We start from the raw sequence: 8598 nt of genomic DNA on the forward strand, positions 1-8598 counted from the left end.
TTCCTCTGCAGTGCTTAGCACGTGGCAGTCACGCAGTCCAGTGGTGGGGAAATGGGTCCTTGAGTGAATAAAGGAGTGCAAGTTCCAGGGCTGTCACCCGGACCTCCAAGCCGTCTACTCCCTCTCATATCTCAGTTTCCCACTGCTGTCGGACCTGCTACCTCGGCCACTGCTCAGCCAGATGTCAAGGACGTCTTTGGTCTCAAGGAGGTAAGAGGCGACAGAATATTAACACCCATGTTAAAAACAGATGGACTCATTGTTTAGCAGCAAAAGGCCAGACACGGTGCTCCATCCCGCTGCCAGTAACAACACGGTATACCATGGAGCCTCCGTATCCATGGCAATATTTTCCATGCACCACTTTGAGACACAGTCCCTGAAACGCTCCTCATGAATATAATGCTTTATGTTTAGCTCTGCACATTGTCATTATCTGTGTATTTGAAAGAAAAGGCTCAAACACAAGCAAGGCCACCTGACGCGCAGCTCAGCAACCCCTGAGCCCTTGGGCATGAGCGCGTTGGGTGGGAGGTTTGGGCTGCAAGACAAGCTGTGACTCTACCTGCTAGACTGGTGGTTCTAAAGGGTCGATTTAAATCACAGAAGGGACATAGAAGAGATTGGAAAAGAGGAGAGAATGCTGCCTGTTCCTGGAAGGAGTGAAGAGATTGCACAGAAGCTCACAGAGAGTGAGTGATGGAGGCTGAACCCAGGAATGCTTTCTCCACTACTGCAGGCCGCTTAAGAAAATAAGTTGTATTTGAATGTGTTAATATTACTTTTGCTACAAAAGTCTCCCGTTATAAAGCTGGTGTCAGTGAATGTGAGCCCTTGCAATAAGAACCTGGCAGGTGGGACACACAGGGGCAACTCTGCAGGTTGGGAGTGAGAAGTCCTGTGACCGCAGGCTCCACATGTCCTCGTCTTAGGCTCCTCCTTGTGAGACAGATAATAATTTTGCCCCCTTCCTAGGAGCATTGTGATGTTACACACAGCAGGGTGACCTTAGCCAAGGTATTTCACCTTTCTAAGTTTCTCATCTCCCATAAGAAATGCCAACTATACTCACTTCCTAGGATTGCTGGGGTGGTCTTGTGGGATGGTCAGAATAAACGGCAGCTTTGGTTATTTTCCTTGGCCCTGAGATTCTCTGATCTCTTCTCACCGAATGTTCGTTTGACTAGATTTCAAGAATAAAAATGACCGTGGGTCGAGCTGGTCAGTCTTTCCAGCCCTCCCAGGCTGGCAGCTGATGTGGTATCATCTGTGGGTCTCACTGTCCTTTATTTAGGACACTGGCAAACTTACGGGGGTTTTCACCATGGTGCAACGTGCTGGCACGGGGGAGCATGCCTGTCTCATCACAGCGGAGCTGTACGTGGCCTGGGAACCCCTCCAGGCCAAAGCTCTGGAGCATGAACGCCGGGAAAGCCCTAAGCGGGTGCAGAGGCTGCCGAGGTGTTTGGGGGATTTATTTGCATCAGAAGTTTTTATCCTCTCTTCACGCATAAAGGTACCAGCTAGAAAAAGTCTGAAATGACTTTTTTTTTTTTAACACATACAAACCACTTACGAAAATGTTGCAAGTAAAGCACACATTTTTTTTTTTTTTTTTCCTGGAACTTTTGAGAATAAATTGCCTACATGATGCCTGATCCAGCCCTGAACACTTCGCTACGTAGTTTCCACCTATACAAATATTCTCCCCTACAACCATGGTAGAGACAATATTCTCCCATACAACCACGGTGGAGCCGACAGAATGGGAGAATTAACACCGATGCCCTGCTATTGCCTGATCCTCAGACTGTTCACGTTTGCCTCAAAAGTGTCCTTTAAAACAAAAGGACCCACTTTGGAGCCAAGGGCTGCACTCAGCTGTCACATTTCATTAATCTCCACCAACCTGGAGAACTTCTTCAGTCTCCCTTTGACTGTCACGGCCTTGGCACCTGATGGTTGCAGGCCAGCTATGTTGTAGGATTTCCGTCAGTTTGCGTCTCTCTGAAGCTTCCTCACAAGGTCCAGGCTGAGCATCTTTGGCAGGAGGACCCGGGAGCGGCCCTGTGGCCTGCAGGTCCCAGGCGCCCAGGCGGGCAGGGTCCGACCCACCTTATTGCTGCTGGTGTTCCCTCTGGTGACCAGACAAGGGGGTGTCTGTGGCTTCTTCACGCCTTTCTCCCTTTGTAATTAGCAAGTATTATGCTGAAGACCACCTTAAAACAATGCAAACAGCCTGCTCTTCAACATTTATTCCTTTATGTTTTTATCTGTGTGTGGATTTGTGGCTTCCTGTTTTATTCGGTGGATTAGGACTTGTCCTCGTCATTACTCATCCGATACTCACGTTTTCTCAGCCCATTATCCAGGGAGGGCGGTTCCCCCAGAGGGGAATGGGCTTTGGACACCACGATGCACGCACTCGGTGTGTGTCTCTCAGAAGACAGAGCTGTCCAGCATGTGCGTGGACACACACATGTACATTCACGTGTCTGTTCCTTCCTAGAAGCATCCATCTATGTGGAAAGCCCTGAGTTCACGCCAATATCTCCAGTTTAAGCCCAGCACCTCAGGGTTCACCCTCGCTTTCTGCCTTTCTCCATGTGTGGCTCTTGTCCCTTCTGTGAGCAAACCCTGCCATTTTCTGTCACCACCGCCACCCTCCCCTGCACAGACCCCTTGCTGTCTGGTTCTGTGTGGTCTCTGAGGCCAACACCCCATGTGCGTGTCGCCCCCACCCTTTGGTGTTGTGATATTCTCTCTGGACCATGCCCTAGGTGGACGCCCCCTCCCTGTGCCCTCCCTGTCAGGGTGCCCTTCTCACCCTGCCCAGGTGGACACTTCACTCTGCCCACCCCTCCCACCCCCTGCCATTTTGTTGGGAGCCTGCAACCTCCACTCAGGCCCTCTCTCACTCGGCCCCACCCTGCTCAGGCTCCAAGTCCCAGAGCCCCACTGCCCCCAGGGACCCAGTCTTGATCCCACTGGGCCTCTGACACCGTGGCCCAGCCATGTGGACCCTCCCACCCCCAGGTCAGCCTCCAGCAAACTCCCCAGATCCTGTCCTCACTTGGAGTTCCTCCCTGGTTCCTCGCACCCAGTGTGCACGTCCTCCTTGTTGGCAACCACACAGCGGCTTTAGGATTGAATTGTTCGGGAAGAGGAAGATGTGAAAAAAAGGTAACAGAGCTAACTTCTAGAACACACTTAATAAAAATTACCCAATGAGCTCTAGGAATTAGTAGGCATGAGGATTGGTAAGGATAAGGCCTCTTCTCTCCTGAATCTTTGTGTCCATCAGCAATGGCTCTGCTGTGTAATTGGACATTGCCGGGCATGGGGCGGGGGGGGACAGTGAATAAGTGCTTGTCTCCACCTCTGATAGAGAGCCAGTGGCAGTAACCTAGCCAGGAACCTCCACTGTGTATTCTGCAATTAGACATACTCTACTGTACCGTGCTGTGCTGCTGAATGAAGCCCTCTGGCTTCTTTCTTTCCTCTTCTGGGGCAGGTTCTGGAAATCTACCCTGGCAAGAGAAGACAGTAGTGTCAGCTGTTAGGCTAGCATGGTCAGGGCCCCAGCTGATGTTTGCGAGATTTCCCCTTGTGGCCCTCAGAAACAAGTCCTCCGTAAAAGCTGGAGACACTGCACTTACTCTGGGCCAGGTTTTGCATTTGTTAAACACGTAAATATGCAGTTGCTCCTTTAGAACAATGCAGTTGGGATTGATGTTTACACAGGAAATGCCAGTAAGCTGGCAAAAGATATCCCGAGCCCAGTAGCTATTAGCACGGGAGCATTTGTATAGTTGGAGACAGGAAACAGCCATGCGGAAAGGTGGCTCGCAGCAGAGATTTACCCAGGCAGATTTTTCTTCTCAAGTCACATAAGCTCTCCACTTTCCCTACCTCATCTATAGATACTGACAATCATTTCAAGACTGTATTTTTTAGGGCCAACTGCCTATGAGGAAAGACTTTATGTGAAAACGTTGGTATTTTAAAATCAAGTGGAAAAATGCATTTTTATTTAATAAATAATGCTACAACATCAACTCATTTTACAAATGTAAAATCAAGAAAACAAGGCTGGGTGCGGTGGCTCACGCCTGTAATCCTAGCACTCTGGGAGGCCGAGGCGGGTGAATCGCTCGAGGTCAGGAGTTCGAGACCAGCCTGAGCAAGAGCGAGACCCCGTCTCTACTAAAAAAAAAAATACAAAGAAATGATCTGGCCAACTAAAAATATATGTAGAAAAAATTAGCCGGGCATGGTGGCACATGCCTGTAGTCCCAGCTACTCGGGAGGCTGAGGCAGTAGGATTGCTTGAGCCCAGGAGTTTGAGGTTGCTGTGAGCTAGGCTGATGCCACGGCACTCACTCTAGCCCAGGCCACAGAGCAAGATTCTGTCTCAAAAAAAAAGAAGAAGAAAACATAAAGCAACAAGCAAACAAATATACCTAGATTCTTCTTTCAAACTAGTTACAGAAAAAATCCAAATAGATTAGGGAAGCAAATGTAAAAAAGAAAAAAATGAAGATCTAAATTGAAATGTAACTAGCCTTAGGAGGAGGTTTCTTAAGCATATATCCAATTGAAGAAAGCACAGTGGGCATAGTCATAGATCCAACTGCGTGAAAATGAAATACAAAAGTTTAAATGAACAGTAGGAACAAAAGCAGGAACAGTGTTAAAAATCCAATACAAAAAGAGTGAATACAATATTTTTGACAAATCATTAATGACCTTTAATGTGTAGGTGTTTCATTAATCACTAACAAAAAGGATGACTACCCCAAAAGAGAAAATTTACAAGGATAAGAACAAGAAAAATACATTGGAAATGGCCTAAGTGAACTCTGCTCAACTGCAGAACCAGAGAACAACATTCCAGATCGACCTGGCAGTCCTCAGGTAGGACATCTTCAAGCCGCGTGGATTGATACGGCATATTCTGGTACTACTTACAAATCAGGGTGAGAAAAAGTTGCAAGAAAACAACTTGAAAGGAACATACTTATGTTTTAGCTAGAACTTTTGCCAAACCCCTAGTGGAAGGATTTGGTAACACAAGAGCTCCAGGAAGGAATGAATCTGAATTAGATTTCATCTTATGATTATACACAATGTATTCTTGGGTACAATGTATCATAAATTTTCCCAGTTAGGTTTTCATCATGGGGGTTCAGTCATCAAATAATTCACCTACTAAAAATGAAAAGAATAGTAAAAGTGACACTAGCTAACATTTACTGAGTGTATCCAGACACAGCACTATGTGTTCATAATTTCCCTTAATCATCACAGTAAGCCTGTGAGTTAGGTGTTATTATTATTATTTTTTTAATCTTCATTTTATAAAGGAGAAATTGAGGGCTGGTGTCTTTCCAAGGTTTCGTGTATCAGCTAGTGTCAAAGACAGATTCAAATCCACATTCTAGAGTTTAGCTTAGTGCCCCCCAAATCTGCACCGTACTTAACTGACAACTCTAAATCTGTCTCTCCTTTTCCTTTTCTTTTTATTTTTTTATCATTCACCCCTTCCAACTCACCGATCTGTGAAACTTAAGTCTGGTAAACACAGCTTTATGGTAATTGTTTATTTATATATATGTCACCCTCTACTTGATGAGAACTCCCTGAAAGTAGGAACAGAATATTATTTATTTGTATGTCTTCACTGTTCAGCCCTGTGCCCAACCCATGCTAGTCAATGAATGTGAAAGTGAATGACAAGTGGACACACAAAGTGGGAAGGGGCTTTAGGTCCTGGCCACAGCATCTTCCAAGAGAATGGACACCTTTGAACAGGACATGGTGCTTAGTCCTTGAGAAAGAGAGCATAACATGTTGATTTTACCAATTTTCTCCATAAAGCACTGCCTGAGTGTGGTTCACCATTACTGGTTTTCTGGTGAGGTCACCAGTGACGTGTCCTAAGGTGACTAGGGGTGAAATCCACGTGCACATCTACTGTTCATTCCTCCCTCCAACCCTGCTCACCACAGGGCATTTAGCAAGAGTGAAACCACTGTTACTATGCAGGTCATTTTTGCCAAAAAGTATTTTTCCTAAACAAGAAGACTTAGATCCCTTTTTTTCGTGTGTGTGTGTGTGTGTGTGTGTGTGTTGTTTTAAGTATTTCTTCTCTGAGAACTCATTGATTGTACACATAATTCTCATGTGCCACTGGTAGCTTTTAAAATGAATGTTTCTCTTTATTAACACCGAAAAGGATAACAGGAAAGAGAGAATAGGGTGAAAGGGTAGCAGCTTGGGGCAGGTGGTGCCTGCTGTAAACAGCAGGCTCGGCAGCAGCAGGATCTGTGCGTGGGGCTGTCCACCTGAAGGAAGGATGTCATTCTACATCCTCACACCTTTCTCAAGGAATCATTTCAAAAAGAGAAAGATTCTTGTGTTTAAAGAACATTTTTTTAAAAAAAAGAGTTTTTAGGGCCAAATAATATTCTATTGCATACATGTAACCCAGTTTCTTTATCCATTTGTCCATCCATATTATTTTTTTCCGACATCTTGGCTATTGTGAATAATGCTGCAATTAACATGGGAATGCAGATATTTTTATGAGGTAGTGATTTCATTTCCTTTGGATATGTGTCCAGAAAAGGGACGGCTAGGTCATATGGTAGTTCTATTTTTAATTTTTTAAGAAACTTCCATACTGCTTTTCATAATGGCTGTACTAATCTGCGTTCCTATCAGCAGTGTACTAGGGTTCCCTTTCTCCATGCCCTGCCCAGCATTTGTTATCTCTTGTCTTCTTGATAACAGCCACTCTAGTGAGTGTGAGGTGGTATTTCACAGTGGCTTTGATTTGTATTTCCCTCATGATTAATGATGTTGAGCACCATTCCATACACCACTTTTATGTCTTCTTTGGAGAAATGTCTATTCAGATCTTTTGCCCATTTTTAAATTGGGTTATTTGTTTTTCCACCATTGAGTTCTTTATAAATTTTGAATATTAACCCTTTGTCAGATATATGGCTTGCAAATATTTTTTTCCCAGTGTGCAGACTGTCTTTTCATTTTGCTGATTTATTAATATTATTTTTTTTTAGCTATGCAGAAGCTTTTTAGTTCAATGCAGTCCCATTTATTTATTTTTGCTTTTGTGGCCTGAGCTTTCAGTGTGATATCCAAAAAATCATTGCTAAGGCCAATGTCAAGGAGGTTTTCACCTGTATTTTTTTCTAGAAATTTTATAGTTTCTGGTCTTATATATCAGTTTTTTGAAAAATTTATTGGTTTTATTGGTTGGTTTTTGTGTATGGTGTAAGATAAGGGTCCAACTTCATTCTTTTGCATGTGAAAATCCAGTTTTCCCAACACTATTTATTGAAGAGACTATCCTTTCCCCATTGTGTCCTCTTGGTGCCCTTGTCAAAAATTAGCTGACCATACATATTTGGATTTATATACTCCTTTGGGTACTATGGACATTTTAATAACAATTTCTCCAATCCATGAGCATGGGACATCTTCCCATTTATTTAAGTGTTCTTCAATTCCTTTCATCAATATTTTATAGTTTTTAGTCTACAGGTCTTTTACCTCCTTGGTTAAATTTATTCCTAGATACTTTATTTTTTTGGTGCTATTGTGAATGATATTTTTGTTGTATCTTTTTCAGTTAGGTTGTTATCTCCTATTTGTAACCTTTTTAACTTCTGTGACGTATACCTGTTTTCAGATGCTCACTGGGAAACCTGGAGCTACTGTCCCCCGCCCAAGCTGCCTTTCCACCCTGAAGACATTCCTGTGTGATTTGCCAAAATCCATTCTTTCCTCTTATGAAAAAAGCTCCTTATGTTCAGTGTGGATAAAACACAAAATATATAAAATCAGAAAGAATTTTAAAAGACCCATAATTCTCCTTCCAGAGATAATCACAGTTAAAACTCTGGTGATCCTTATTCCAGAATTTTTTTAAGTATGATTATACTTTGCATAATATCTTGTAACCTGATTTTCTTCTTTCCACTTAATATTACTTGAGAAACGTCTTTTCCTTTAATCAAATAACTATGTCCAACACTATTTTAGCGGTTTAGCAACATTCAGTTGTAGAATATATCCTCATTTATTGAAGTAATTCCCTATGGCTATATGAGATTACTTTATTTTAATTAGCTCTGTAAAATCCCTGCTATGGTTTGAATGTTTTTTCCCCCTCCAAAACTCATGTTGAAACTTAATCCCCAATGTAGCAGTATTGAGAGTTGATTGGCCAGGAAGGCTCTGCCCTGGTGAAGTGGATTAACAGGTTAATGGGCTAATGGATTAATGGGTTATGGTGGGAGTGGGTTAGTTGCCACAGGAGTGGGCCTGTCACACAAGCCAATTTGGCCTACTCTGGCCCTCTTGCCATGTGAAGGGCTCTGCCATGTGATGATGCCCTCACCAGCTGTCCACACCTTGATATTAGACTTTCCAGCTTCCAGAGCTGTAAGAAACACATTTTTCTTTATAAACTACCAAGTCTGTGGAATTCTGTTACAGCAAAAAAAATGGACTAAGACAATCCCTCTTTTAAAATTTTTGGTAAATTCTTGACTTTCAGATTTGGAATTG

The sequence above is a fragment of the Eulemur rufifrons genome, chromosome 4 (genome assembly GCF_041146395.1).
Source record: "Eulemur rufifrons isolate Redbay chromosome 4, OSU_ERuf_1, whole genome shotgun sequence".
NCBI lineage: Eukaryota > Metazoa > Chordata > Mammalia > Primates > Lemuridae > Eulemur > Eulemur rufifrons.